The sequence below is a fragment of the Pongo pygmaeus genome, chromosome 2 (genome assembly GCF_028885625.2).
Source record: "Pongo pygmaeus isolate AG05252 chromosome 2, NHGRI_mPonPyg2-v2.0_pri, whole genome shotgun sequence".
NCBI lineage: Eukaryota > Metazoa > Chordata > Mammalia > Primates > Hominidae > Pongo > Pongo pygmaeus.
The window spans coordinates 41,414,528-41,430,640 of record NC_085930.1 but is presented as its reverse complement, the minus strand read 5'-3'; positions in this window follow the sequence as shown (position 1 = coordinate 41,430,640).

Genomic DNA, 16,113 nt, shown 5'->3' with positions numbered 1-16,113 from the left:
ATTTTAAAATTACTACTGCATATAATCTAGATTTTTTTTTCTTTTGAGACAGGGTCTTGCTCTGTCACCCATGCTGGGGTACCATAGTTCAATCATGGCTCACAGCAGCCTCTACCTCCTGGTCTCAAGTGATCCTCTCACCATAGCCTCCTGAGTATCTGGAACTACAGACATGCACCACCGTGCCCAGCTAATTATTGTATTTTGTGTAGAGATAAGGTTTTGCCAGGTGGCCCAGGCTGGTGTCGAACTCCTGAGTTCAAATCATCCGCCCACTTGGGCCTCCCAAAGTGCTGAGACTACAGGTGTGAGCCACCACGCCCGGCCTAATCTGGACTTTTCTAAGAAAGGTTGGTTAACATGGAGAAGATCCTAGTCTGATTATTTTTCTTGTGCATGTATGTGATCAAACTGCTAAAGATCCCCCAGTTACTCAAATGTACCCGAGAATTCTACAGGGAAGTCACAATTATTTCATGGCTTGCATATAACATTTTGTGCTCCCCATGGGAGTCTGTATCTCAGTTAAAGAAGAATAGAAAATGATGAAGCTGAATTCATCCCAAAAATGGTATTTGGGATTTGGTTGGGACCTGATTCTGAATCCCCTTCCCTTGCCAACTTCTTTCATTGTGACTACACGGAAACACCAAATTCCTTACCATTTCATGAAGCGCACCGTGCTCCTTCATGCATTCTTGTACGTGCTGTACTCTCTGCCTGGAAAACCTGCTGGATGACCCCCTTCCTCCTTCAGCTGGTGACCATCTGCGACCCACCTCTGATGTTACCTTTCTGAAAAGTTTTCACAGAAAATCCTAAGAAGAGTTTATCACAAGTAGGCCCTCCAAGAATATTTCTTAAATGAACCGATGAATTAAAATACATTCAGTTGCTTCTCGCTATCATGCTACCCTTGTTTGCTTTTATTTTATATCTGTTTCTTGGTAAAATTCTTCATAAAAATTCCCATCTGTCACCACTATGATAAAATATGGAGATCGAGTTAACAGAGAGTGCCTATATCAGGAGGCAGAATTAGACATGGACCAACTTAAGCAGATAAATCTTCCCTCATAGTCACAGTGACAAGTTGCCTCTCAGAAACCCTTCCAAAACCAAGGTGCTAAATGAGATTAGCAAGTCTTCAGAAGACCACTCCCCACCCACATTTTGCCTTCAGGCTGCTCTTGTGAAAGGGCAGGATATAAGCCCAACACCTGCACCACCAGGCCTCTCTGCTCCATTTCCTCAGGTGCAGCAGTGCAGCTGAGCTCAGCTAGTTCTCAGTTGCCACAACACAGCTCCTGGGAAGTGCGTGTAGGTGGGCACACCTCAAACCACATTGGTGTGCGAGGCAGAGGCCGGCTGAGTAGCTTGTCTGGATGCTGTGTTTTAGTCAGGAAGAGGAAAACGCTTTGCTTTCTTGTTGGGCCGTTATTTATCTTTTCCTTGACAATTCCAATCTTTAAATATCTTGAACCCATTACTTTCTACACTTGATTGCTTTTGATTTTTCTCTCTAATGCCATTTCCTTCTATGGGAAATAATAGAGCCCTTCAGGTAATTTGGCTGTTTTGAGAAGGAATTAAATCATCTTAATATAGATGGGCCTTCTATTGGCTCAATGGTCTAGCTACTGAGCATACTCTAGTTTTTCCAAAATAGGCCTCACCTCCATTGATGAAAGAGAGAGACCCACAGCCACCATGCAGTGTACTGAATACTGGGGATGCAAAGATGGGAATATGACTGTTGCCCTCATGATATTTGAGAAACCAGACTAGGAAATAACCAGAGACACTAGAAAGCACAATAAAATAAGTCCAGGATGCAGGGATATGTAAGATGCTGTGCTTAATCCCACTGGGGAGAAGGCATCCTTGAGAAACCAGCATTTGAAGACGGACTTAAAAATAAGTAAATAGAGACAGCAGGAAAGGGCTTTCTAGACCAAAGGAACAGCATGACTTAAAGCAGAGAGGCGCCAAATAGCAAGACATCCAAATTCTATTTTTATGGCTGTTAAGTCAATTGAACTGTTTTCAAAATGCCTTACATGACCATTATTATTTTATCACTTGAAGTGTCAACCTTTGACGGGAGTGTTTCCTACTCTGTGGGGTTTTTTTTCTATTTTTCCTTTTACTTCTATTCATTTCTTAATTTTATGGATTTTATGCTGTTAATCAGTATTTAAATGTTCATCCCTGTTTTATCTTCTTGATAGATTGCATATTTTATTAATATAAATTAGTTGTCTTTATCTGACTTAGTGTTTTTGGCTTAAAATTCCACTTTGCCTGATTTATTAAATTACTTTCATTAAATAAAATAGTTGAGTCTATAATAATTGGACCTCAGTCAGCTGCCTGGACCTGGAGAAGAAATAAGACAATGAGGAATGGGCCCAGTCTCATTATAATAATAATACAGTGTTGACGGTAGAGATCAATGAAGACTTAGTTTTGGTATCCAGGAACTAGCAAAACAGTAAAAGAGTGGAAATGTGTAAAAGTTCACACACCAGAGCCAACAGAGCTAACATGACATTTATTTCTTCTTGGAAAACACTTTGAAACCCTTCTTCTAGAATTTACTCTTTTACCTCTTCGAGAGTTAGGAAATGTGAGGCCCTGTAGGGTTGAGCCACTTCCTGGATGCCCAGTAAGCTACATGCTCCCCCAAAGAGAAAAAAAATGTTCCTACAGTGAAGACCATTTCACATAGGACCAGAGGTAGGAAAATGGGGAGGAAAATAGCTGGTTACACTTCTCTTTGTCCATAAGTAAATAAGCCTCTTTATCATTTTGATGAAATCATGTGGGTGAACTAGGAAGAGATGAAATAAACTGTGTCATTTATTAAACTAAGCCAGAAACAACTTATTATTTTTACTCAGAAAGACTCGCTGGGAGGGCAGTGTGATACCGACAGAGTGAGTTAGTGAAGGGTGGACCTCCCAGAAAAAGAACCACAGTCAGAGGGGCTCAGTAGGAGAGGCTAAGGACTTCACAAAAGTGCCCACAGAAAAAGGGACAGGATCAAACATCTACCAGGCCCAGGGAGTACACAATATTCTTAGGACAGTACTACAGGTAAACATTCTGGCCCCCTTCACCTTTCTCCCTATCCATTGTGCCACCCTCAGAGAGGTTGGTGGGGCAACCATGGCAGAGGAGGAGATAAAGAACCGTCCCCAAGGAGTTGTGCTTGAAGAACCACACCCAGACCCAAGAATCCTTAACCACTTGGGACTTGATCTCATGACAAGATCTGGATTTGGAGCTGATAAGACTTTGGAAGTAATTGTATTTTGCATGTAAGAGATGTGTGAAATGTGTGTCCAGACTGTAACAAATTGTATTTTCCAAAGATGGATGTAATAAGATCAGCCTTCACACATGCTCCTCTGCAATGTGTTCTTCCATTCCCCATCAGTTTCCCTCTGAATCTGGTCTGAACTTAATGACTTACTTGACTAATAGAAGGTGGTGGAAGTGATATGATGCATTTGCAGGGCTAAGTGACAGGAAGTTTTGCAGCTTCCACTTGGGTCTCTTGCTTGCTCTTGTGAAACTATTTTTGTAAATGCAGCCACCATGCTGAGGGAAGCCCAAGCTCGTGAAAAATGACATGTAGTGCTCAAATTAATAGCCCCACCTAATCCAGCCAAATGCCAGCAATGTGAGGGATCCCCCTGGAACACCCAGCTCAGTTGAGTTTTCAGATGCCAACACTTGACTACAACTGCATGAGCAACCCCTGGTGAGACCTTTCTAGCTGAACCCGCCATACTGAACCATAAGAGGAAATCATAAATGGCTAGCATTCTTACATAACCATAATACTGAGTTTATGGCCCTGCTGATGATGAAACTGTCACAAACTTAATCTACTTTTCCTCTTCCTTTTCTGACGTTATAGGTGCCAAAAATAAAAATGTTTGTTCTTTTTCCATCCCCTCTCTTCCCACCTTCCTGTCTTAGAAACTTGAATTCTGCCACTCAGAGACTGTTTTCACTATCTGTGGCTTCTATTTAACTTAAGATTCTTACAAAATATCTCTGTGTTTCTAAGAACTCACTGAAGAATAATCTGTTTTTATCAATTCTTTCATCATATAGATTTGCAAAACTCAAGAATGGAGTCCCAAAAACTCACTTACTTCTCAGCAGTACAAGTATAAAGGAAAGCAGTTCGGTAGAATCAAAGCACATTTTTCCTCAAATGTCATGTCCGGAATATAGGAATTTATGCAAGTACTACATGAGAGAAAACAAATTCTTTTATACATAGTTACTATTGAATCTCAGCATGATTTTTACAAAAAAGAAAAACAAGAGAGAGATGGAAGGGAGAATGGAAGATGGAGATTAAAATTTTTCATTCAGCAAATGTTTCAAAGGATATTTTCCATTCTGCATTAGACTTCTGGTCAATCCACAGTCAAAGATGTTTGATAAGGATTGAGTTCATTCACATAATTTTTGGTGACATATTATAATAGACAGCACACATGCCCAGCTTTATGAGAAAATATGCTTTCCTGGAAAATGTCTTGATAAATTGAACATTTCCCTTACTTCTTTAAAAAATCATCTTGACAAAGTGTTCAGTCTCGTTTAGTGAGTTATATGATGGATGGGTTGTTTATAGTTTCTCTAAATGTAGGAGGAGATTTAGACAACAGATGGAAAAATTGTGAAAGCCATCTGATTAAGGAACTATGACCAGAAACGAAGATGTAATGTCATTGGAAGTATTTGCATGAGGAAATACAGAAAAACTTGGTACCTTCAACTTTCCAGGAAGTATTCTATGAATAGAAATTGTCTAAGTTGAAGTACTGCTTTTTAACCAAGTTAATAATATCTATTATTTTTGATGGAATAATGACAAACATAAAATCTAATAAACTCTAAGTAAGATGCCTTTATATATACAATTAACTAACAAATCATTTGTTAATATAGAACACTACAGGAGTTGCCTCACTGTTCTTATCTTACTTGAAAATCTCTTCCTTATTTTTATAACAACAAGCAGAAGATGGGCAATTTTGAAAAGCTTCTTAAAAGAAATGTCCATTGGTATTTTGGGACAGCAGTAGCAATCACATGGCTTCTGACCACTAAAGTTACCTGGCTGAGTAGATTTCATGCGGACTTGGGTAAATCACAGCAGCTTTTGAGACTAAGTTTTTTCATTTGCAAAATGGGGATGAGGCCACATTTACTGTGAAAAATTAATTGAAGTACCTAGCGTGTTCCAACTCTTGAACCCTGGATCCTTCTCCCCCCTCTGGGTTGGGTGTCTCTGTACTTTTCCTCAGGACCCTGTAATCATCACCGTAAAACTTACAGACATTCTCTAGTATTCTAATTGTCTGTACATGTTCCTCTTAGCTCACATGTTCCTTGAGGGTAGGGGCTGTATCTTATTCACCATTGTATTCCCAGGGCCTAGCCACATTACCTAAGCCAAATCAAGCTCTCTCAGTAAATGTTTGACGAATAAATGAATGAATGAGTCAGACGTTCAAGGTTGGCTCACTTCTCTGAATTTGTATATTATGAATTTGTATATTATGTGTGGATAGTACAGATTTTATAGAACATATCCATCCTCACAGAAAGTTCTGTTGGATAGTGCTGCTCTAGATGCAATGTTAAACAGTAGTCAAACATAGTTTTGAACAAAGAAAGTATTTTTACAGAAACATTGCAAGAATTCCATGCCCTATTTGTTTAAATGATAATTATCTTCTGGGAATGCTGCACACCCATGTGAATACATTGTGCAGTATGCAAATCCTACCTGTTTTCCATAAGAAACAATAAATCTTCATTTTATGGTGAGTGGTAGAGTGGCTTCTTAGGTTTATAAAGGGTAATATGACCAAGATCATCTAGAAAGAGTTGAATTGTAGTGCAAATCTCCTGGTAAATGTGTGTTGAAAGAGTTCCAGCTAATTTTCTAAAACTTGTACTTGTATGGAATTTTAAATCAAGGAGAGGACTGGCCTAAGTCTTTAAGGTTCTTTTTTCTTTGAGGTTTTATGTTTCAATAACAATCTGCAGGAGAATTGTGTGATGTTCAACTAAGTGAGAGATGCAAAGATGAAAGTACGCCAGTCAAAAAGAGATACCAAAATAGTTTCCTGGAAGAGGCAGACATTAAACTTCATTTTCAGATGTCTTGTTAGGGTTGATTCCTTTTAAGCAATCAGAAGAAGGCTGCCCCACAGCTGAAAGGACGTGAGGAGATTTGAAACCAATCTGGACTCTTCTTCAGTTCCTGAGGACACCGATTGCAGAACAGAGCTCTCCTTACCATCTGTTTGTCAGTACCTGCGTTTCTGCACAAGTCCTTCCCTGGTTGAAATTTAGACTATATTATCTCTTCAGCACAAACAGTTCATTATCTTATTTTCTAAGCATTGAAATAGCAGAGAAAAGATGTTTATGTTAGCAAATAAAACATTCATTTAGCTTATTTTTCCATCCCATGCATTGTTGCACTCCTTCTGAGATCCAAATTATCCGTTATTTTTACTGTACTGCTGCATTCAAAACAAACCTTTATATACTTTTATCAAAGTGTCTCATTAAACTTTTGTCACAATTCATTGTGAAAAAAGATTCTCCATTCAAATATGCACTTTGAGTGACTTGCCTGGATGCCCTATCTGATAGACAGCAACTATTAATTTTTAGCAGAAGAATATTTCCTCCAGGTTTTCTCCAAAATTATGTTATGGGCTGAATTGTGCCCCCCAATTTTTATCTGTAAAAGCCTTAACTCCCAGTACCTCAGAATGTGACTGTCTCTGGAGAAAGGGCCTTTTAAAAATGGGGTTATTAGAGTAGCCCTAATGCAATATGGCTTGTGTACTTACAAGAAGATGAGGTTAGGGCACAAACACCACACAGAAGGAAAATTATGAGAAGGCAGAGGGAGAAAACAGCCATCTACAAGCCAAAGAGAAGAATCTCAAAAGACATCAACCTGGCAGCACCTTGATCTGTCTTCTGGTCTTCAAAACTATGAGATGGATTTCTGTTATTTGAGCCACCCAGTGTCTGTGATACTTTGCCATGGCAGCCTTGGGAAACTAATACTAATGGGTAGAAGAGAGGTGTCAATAAGTAGAAGCATATGTCACTTCTGACTCAAGAGTCAAGACCTAGAATGGAACTGAACTTGTGAACCCAAATACAAAGTGCAAACTCAAAACATGGAAGCAGTTGAGAAGGGTCAATGCTTTATTAAATGACTTTATCAACATTTTGCCTTCTGCTGTAGATGTTTGCTGTTTCTTTGTGACAATGAGAAATCTGTAAGTGTAGAAAAAATTTGCCTGAGAGAAGTAGAGGTGCATAAAACTAAATAAGAAAAGTCTGGTTTTAATGGGGGGTTCTGAGGAATAAGATAAAAAGCTAATTTTTATGGTAGGACTAGTGCAGTACTAGAAAAACTGATGCAGTAATCAGCTTAATGGTTGTGATTTCCAACAATGAATAAGGAAGTTTGTTTTTCACAAAACTAAAATAAATATTATGGCTGGGCGTGGCAGCTCATGCCTGTAATCCTAGCACTTTGGGAGGCTGAGGCAGGTGGATCACCTGAGGTCAGGAGTTCAAGACCAGCCTGGTCAACATGGCGAAACCCCATCTCTGCTAAAAATACAAAAATTAGCCAAGCTTGATGGTGGGTGCCTGTAATTCCAGCTACTCAGGAGGCTGAGGCACAAGAATCACTTGAACCCAGGAGACAGAAGTTGCAGTGAGCTGTGGTCATGCCATTGCACTCCAGCCTCGGCAACAGAGTGAGACTGCGTCTCCAAAATAAGTAAATAAATAATAAAAATAAAATAAGTAATATGCAAGCATAAAATAAAGAACTTAGAGTAAAATATCTGACTAGACTCTCCTGCTATTCATACCACATGAATGTAAAGACCGGGAACATTGCATTTTAGCCATAATTTTTGAAAAGAATAAATGTGTATGAGGTTATTATTTGTTTCTGAGATTGGGTGTGATTTATTAACTATCTCAGTCTTAGAGATATAATAGAATGAGATAAGATTTTGAGGCTTCATCTTTCAAAGCAAACTAACCCCCTTGACAAAGAGATTTGTTTCTTTATCATCAAAATATGCCATGTCAACCCAAAAGCCTGTTAAACAATGCTTGGTTTATTGACGTTTGATTTGGAAGAGGATAATAATACTGTGATATAATTTATTAATAGATGTAATAATGATTAACATTTACTAAATGATATGCATGGGCTATCATGATAATTGTGCACCCAGAGCCCATTTAATCCCCATCACCATCCTTGAACTTGAATTTGCCTATTTTAAGGATGAGGAAACTGAGATCCTGAGAAGATAAGTACCTCTTGTTCTATGGCTAGACAGTAGGAAATGCCACCATCTTCTGAGACAGAATCAAAGGTTTTTTTTTTTTTGAGTTTTCTAAGGACAGTGCAGGGAATGCACGCTGTTGTTGAGGAGCGTGCCATAAGTTATCAATAAGAAGTGACTACAGAGCACCAGGAAGGCCAGCAGAAGTTACACAGCTTTAATATTTTATTAAAGTTTAACTTTATCCAAAAATCTAGAGCTAGAGAAAATGGGAGAGGAAAGGAAAAGAGCTGAGAGGAGAGGAAAAAGTTCATTCATGAGGGGTTATAACAGGCTGGAAACTGGCAAGGCAGAAAAGAGGAGTTAGGACAGGGTGAGAGGGAAGAGAAAAGAAGTCAGGGAATGGAAAATCAGAAAAATGGCTTCCATTTTCACACAAAGAGGAATTGTCTGTGAATTATGAATTTGATAGGCTGGATGTGAGAAGACTTGTAGGAGAGAAGAACGTGTAGAAATATCAGGTAAATAAAAAGCAGGAAAAGACAGGAGTGAGAGACAATGGGATACACCCACTCTGCTTCAGAATCTCCCAGCTCTTTGTGAGTTGTCTCTGAGTTGTTGCAAGTGATGAGAGACCTCAGAGCTATTGCAGGAAATCCTCAGGGTTAGGCCGTAGCCTGAGTAAATAAAATGCAAATATAGAAGTGTGCAGTGGGCTGGGCACAGTGGCTCATGCCTGTAATCCCAGCACTTTGTGAGGCTGAGGTGGGTGGATCACCTGAGGTCAGGAGTTCGAGACCAGTCTGGCCAACATCGTGAAACCCGTCTCTACTAAAAATACAAAAATTAGCCAGGCACGATGGCGGGTGCCTGTAGTCCCAGCTACTAGGGAGACTGAGGCAGGAGAATCGCTTGAACCCAGAAGGCGGAGGTTGCAGTGAGCCGAGACCACACCACTGCACTCCAGCCTGGGTGACAGAGTGAGACCCTGTCTCAAAAAAAAAAAAAAAAAAAAGTGTGGTGGCTTGAGAATGCAAGACTGACTCCTACAAGGAGTGTCATATACCGAGGGCCCCAGTTACTGTTCTTTGAAACCCATCTGATACGATTTGGCTCTGTGTCTCCACCCAAATCTCATGTTGAATTGTAATCCCCACGTGTCAGAGGAGGGGCCTGATGGATAGTGATTGGATCACGAGGACAGATTTCCCCCTTGCTATTCTCGTGATAGTGAGTGAGTTCTCATGAGATTTGATAGTTTAAAAATGTGTGGCACCTCCCTGTTTGCACGCTGTCTCTCTCCTGCTGTCATGTGAAGAAGGTGCTTGCTTCCCCCTTGCTTTCCACCATGATTGTAAGTTTCCTGAGGTTTCGCATACATGTTTTCTGTTAAATCTGTGGAACTGTGAGTGGATTAAACCTATTTTCTTCACAAATTACCCAGTGTCAGGTAGTTCTTTATAGCAGTGTGAGAACGGACTAATACACCATCTGTGCATGGAGCTGAGCACAGTGGGGGTACTAGGGCAGGCTCATTCCTGGGAGATAGGCTTCCTTTGTGGACTTTTGGTTCAAGGACCCCTCAATGCCTACACTGCATGCTAGGATGCTGCCACCCAATCTCCCTCAACCCCTCACTACAGGTCAAACTTGAATTGGGATGTCATGCCTCTCCCAGGCTGCTCCACCCTCTCCCTATTTCCTTTCTCTGGGGGCTGTTGCCTCTAATAAAATCCTTGTGTTTAATCCCATCTTAGTAGCTACAACTCCAAACTACCACAAAGTATTTTAATATTTTTCAAATGTGTATGAATGCTGATATAATAAACACAAACATGTAAAAGTGTTACTGAATTCATAAGCAGTTTGTTGTTACATATTTATATTTATATCTCAAGGGCCTGCACTCTTTTCAATTCTCCTGCTATCACTCTCCTCCAGACTTCCATCATCTTTCACCAAGATTACTGATCACTCCTCGGGGTCTCCCTTAATGTATTCTTGCTCCCTTCCAATCCATTCTCCACATGGTAGCCAGGTAATGCCTTCTAAATGCAAATTTTTAACACACAAAAAAATCCTACTAACTCATACCAAATGAGCAAGACCTGATAGTGTGAAAATATTAAGCAATTTAATTCCTTCTCCCATGGACCTTCGAACCTACATTTTTGGACTGACTCTTTTCTCCATTCCTGGATGAACCCTCAGGCATGTCCTATTGATTTTCTGTGTACTCTAGAAATAATCACATAGGCCCTTTTTTTTGGCATGTAAAAATCCGGTTCTGTCCAATAGTTTCTTAGCCAGTCAAGTTCCATCTAAGTGGAATGCATCTCTCCCACCCCAGCTTGTGCTGTTTCCATTCAGAAGCCTCACTGTGGGAGGGCATGCTTCCTTCACTGGGCCTTTGCACTTCCCCATACCAGGGGCTGGGGACTGAATGTTTGTGCCCCTCAACAAAACTCTTATGTTGAAACCTAAGGCCCAAGGTGATGGTGTGAAGCAGTGGGGCCTTTGAGAGGTGACTGGGTTATGAGGCCAGCCTTCATGAATGGCATTAGTGCCCTTATAAAAGAGGCTTGAGGAAGCCTGTTTCCCCTTCTGCCACATAAGGACACATAGAAGGTGCTATCTATGAGACACAGGTCCTCACCAGACACTCAATCTGCCAGTGCTTTGGTCTTGAACTTCCCAGCCTTCAGAACTGTGAGTTTCATTTATGAACTACACAGTCTAAGGTATTTTGTTAACAGTAGACTGGATGGAGTAAGACGCTGGACTAAGTTCTGCTCATCTTTAAGTCATGAAGATGTCACTTTCCACAGGGAAGACCCCCTTCTACTTCTTCATCCTAATCCTTACCCAATGGTAATCATGTAATAATTTTGTGACTCATTGTTTAATATTTAGTGTTTTTCTCTCCCATTGTACTATAATCTCCACAAGGGCAGAGAATGTATTTGTTTTGTTGGTATCCTAATGCCTGGCCCCATAATGGTCACTCAATAAATATTTGATATGATACATGAATAGGAAAAATGTTTTCTTAATGGATACTAAAAAGTATGACAACTATCACAAAAGCTGATGTTAAAAAGGGAAGCTTTTGTTTAAAAAACTGTTAGAAAAACCTGTTTTAGTTTCTTAAAATAGTGACACTAAAACCAAATGTGAGCCTTCAAATGTTATTTCTCCCCCAAGAACAAGCCTAGGCATGTTATTTGAAGGAAGGATTTAGTAAGAAAAAAATTCATAACATGAATAGAGGCAACATCCAAAATGTCAGGTGGGATTCTCTGTTTCTCAAGTACCAATATTTGGTTTAAATAATAGTTTCTCAGGCAGAAAACACAGAGGAAAGGACAGTATGTGTTCCTTGTACTCTATTTAGGAAAATGAAAAAGAAATGGCATGTGAGTACCAAAAAATGCAAACCTAGAATGAGCATTTTCCTCTGGAATGAGTTAAGTGGTTGAATAGAAAGCTCCAGATAGGATAGTCTTCTCTTGCCTGGGCTGAGGACCTACAAGGTGCAGCAAGAGGAGATGGAAATCCGGACTTGAATGTGAGATATCCTATGGTTAAATATGGACAATTAACTTAACTTTTCTCAAAATATTATGTAGGCCAAACTCTTGAGCCAAAATTTGCAGCTTTGTATGGTTAGACCTTCTTCCTTTGCTTCCTATCTTGCTCTGATACTCACTTTGTCCCAAGGTCTGCTCAACTCTTGACTTCTTGGGTTCTGACTCCTGGTCCAAGTACCATGCTTGGAACTTGACCTTAATGAAAAGCTTCTCCAAGAGAAGTTTGAGAGCAAGGGTTGTAGTTACTCTGATTTTTCCAGCTCTTAAATTTTGCCCAGATCTCCAATCCTAGCACCAGATGCCCAGGCCAGACTCCACAAAGAGCAGTTGGTACAGGTTCCATGCCAACAAAGAGTGACAGTTCCCAAAATATCCTGAGGTGTTGCCAGATTTGTGTAAGTATAACCTATGATTTCCTGACAGTAGAGTGAGGTGAATGAGAACTCAGAGGACCGACAAAAATCCAAGGCTGTCAAGACTAAGGAAAGTTCAAATATCATGGCGCCTATGCCAAACTTGATGCCAATAGGAAGTACTGAGGTCACACCTCAGATGTCTTGGTTGGCATCAGGAAGCTTCAGCAAGAGCCAGTGGTTTAAATTATTTCTTTAATTCTGTGCCAGAAATTCTTAACTCAAGCAGGAAAAGAGAGGGGCCCAACTCCTAGATTGACCTGTGAGTACAGCCCCCAGGTTTCTGCATGTGGCAATAGATCATGGTCCTTCTATTTGCTAGCACATCCTTGAATTTTCATGCCCTGCTCAGGATCTTGGCCAGGGCTCAGCATGGAAGAGACAAAATAATAATAAGAGAGACTGATTGCAGAGGGATATGTCAGTGGGTATGACATCCATGAGGAATATGCTTGGGGGAGATGAGCTGCAAAAACTGAATATTGAAACTAGCAGTTGCCAGAATTATTTTCCCCAAGCCCTGCATGTTCCTGTTTAGTTTTATAATAAGTATCAATTACCCAGTAGGAGAAAAGAGAGTCGACATCCATCACCAGACATCTGGCTTTGAAAACAGCTTTGCACACAACCTGTGAAACTAAATCTGTGCTGCCTTCATTCTCCAGTGGTCTCAGGAAGTCTTGCATCCTGAAAAAGGAATCACCTTGCTATTTCATTTTATTTTTGCATTTATATTATTACATCACAATTTTTGGCTGCATAGCTTACTTGGCTTTATTCTTTTATGGTCAACGACCCTCTAAAATGTGAAATGTACTTAAAATTAGCAAAGACAATGTATCGTCTTTTCTCTTCGATTTCATTTGGTCTTAAAGAAGCAAGACTACATTGTACAAAGTACAATGCAATGCAGCTGAGAGACCTGGGCTCTACTGCCCGTTCTATGTCTACAAGATTGCTCATTTTTGACCTTAGTTAATTTATAATGTCCATCTCAGTCTTGGATTGGTTGTCTTTTAAGTGATAGGGTAGAATTAGATTATCTCCAAAGGCCCTGGGAATTATAACACTCTGATACGGAATTTAGGTTGATGCCTGAGATACAGGCTCATGGACCTCATCTTCAAGTTTTCGTTCCTATAATGATATGTGGACCACTAGAAGAAAAAGCATTGGGAAGATTTCTTGGAAATCTCCCCATACAGACTTCAGAGGAGAGAGTTAACAGAGAACTTTGTAACATTTCTGTGTTGTATTCCTGAGGACTTTCTCAGTTCTCTGGGCAATAAACAAAGGTTTTGAGAATATTTTCCAAAATAGTAGGAGCCCTTCTTCTCCTCTACCTCTGGAGATCCCACTGGGTAAGAAAACTCTGAGACTTGAGAATGTTGCCAAAGACTCCCTCCCTCAGTGCCAATAGGATGCAAATTAAGGGGTAAGTTACTCAGAATTTTCCAGAAAAGGGTGGTACTTTCAGGTCATTGCCATGGAAAGGGGTGGTAAGTTTTGGGTGTGCGTGGCAATGGTAAACAGCCATGGCATTGGAAGGCATGTCTTAGGGAGAGGTGCTTTTGCCTCTTCCCTGTTTCAGCTAGTCTTCAATCTGGTCGGAGTTCAAGCCCCATCTTCAGAGCTGAGTTCCACCTCCTACCTCAAATCTAGCTTGACGCTTGATTTACCAAGGAGCTTGAAATTATTACTTCAGAGGTTTAAATGGAACCTCTCTGGCTGTCATGGTGGTATAGTGTGTTTTGTAAGAAGGACTTGTGACTAGAGGCTACAGTGGTTCAGCAATGGGTCAGTGAATAGATAGCAAGCTTTTGTATGTATGTGGCTTTTCTTCATAGAAAGAGCACAACTTCCCCAATGTATCTGCAGATGGCTTCAAAGAGACCCTTATCTGGCTCTCAGCAAAGCTCTTGCGTTATTGGCACTGAGGGAGGGAGTCTTTGGCATCTCATTATTACTGTATCTGAAGTTTCCAGGGTGGAAACTTTTTAACACAAGCTCAGAGACTGTCCCTGAAAAACTGACAAAAAGTCCTCATTTCTTATTGTGCACTTTGGCAGTATGAGAGACTCTACCTTATCCTCAAGTTAAAGCAGGGGTAGGACCAAAAAGATGAAAGATTTTAAGCCAACATTCATTTATTCACTTATTCAACCAACCAACAACTATTGGCACCTGCCATGTGCTAGGTATTGGTGGGTGCTGGAGATATAGAAAATAATTGAGAAATAATTCTTGCTCTCAGGTAACTTAAAATTTAGTAAGGCATTAGGGAAAATAAACAAACAACTAGGCAGGGAAGAGACGCCTTATGGTATCTAACCATGAGAGCTATGACCCTATGATGTGCTGCAGCGAGACTCCAATAATCCTTAAACTTTAAGTCATGTATGGCATTAAGTTTGTCTCACTACTAAGAATGAACAAGTTAGAACTGTGCCTTTTTTCCAATGCATAGTTTAACAAGCACCCTCTATTACAGAACTGCCCAAGTTATATTGGCTCTCAAATCATGATCAATACCAAACAGGATTTTAGGCTTGGTCACAGGATTTGCCAGAACCAGTCTTCCATAGTGGAGACTAATTCCTGGTGATGAGCCCAGGTCTCCCATTCTAGACTCCCTCATCCTTTCTTATGTGTCCCCAGTTTGAGATCTTGGTGTCCATTTGTGTTAACAGAACTCAAACAGTACCATCTCAATCCTCAGACTTTGAGTGTTAAGTATCTCAATCCTAAAAGTCTTGTTCTAAATATAAGATTCTAAAATGTTTGAACTTCAAAGTGAAATGTGTTGGAGTCTCTATCCCTTTTCTTCCAGAAATCTCTTTGACCCCTTTACAAACCCTCCCCTGAGTGAACAGGTCAGTGTCCAGAAATCATAAGAGTACAGCAAATCAAAAAAGTATTCAGGTAGTCCCCCAATTCCATTTTCTATTCCTAGTTACATGGGAAGATGATATATCAGTTACATCTGATTCAGTGATTATAAATGAAAATGAGATAACACCTGGTATCAGAAAACACTATCAACATGGACACTTCATAAGTGTCCATACATAGAAAGCAACAACCAAAAACCTGATTCGACTCTGGAAAGTCATATCTATTAATTATGTTAACTGCTTACCACGTATACCCAATTACCTTGCCAAACAACAACGTCATTACAATGTATGTAAGTCAATTTTGTTACGGAATTTCTCTCCCTCTCTCGCTCTTTCTTCCTCTCTCACTCTCCTTCTCCTTCTCCTTCTCTCTCTCTCTCTGTCTCTTTGTTCTCTCTTCCTCCCATCTCTCGTGCACAACACATTGCTCATGTGTTTATGGTGATGCTGGTGTAAAGAAACCTACTGTGCTGCCAGCTGTATAGAACACATACAATTAAGTGCAGTACATAATACTTGATAATCATAATAAATGACCATGTCACTGGTTTATATATTTTCTCTACTATACTTTCATCATTATTTTACAGTGTACTTCTTCTACTTAATTTTTTTTAAGTTAGCTGTAAAGCAGCCTCAGGCAGGTCCTTCAGGAAGAACTCCAGAAGACATTGTTATCATAGGAAATGACAGCTCAATGCATGTTATTGTCCCTGAAGACCTTCCAGTGGGATAGGCTGTGGAGGTGAAATACATGATACTGACTACCTGTTCCCTGTGTAGGCACAGGCTAATGTGTGTATTGGTGTCTTTGTTTTTAACCAAAAAAGTGTAA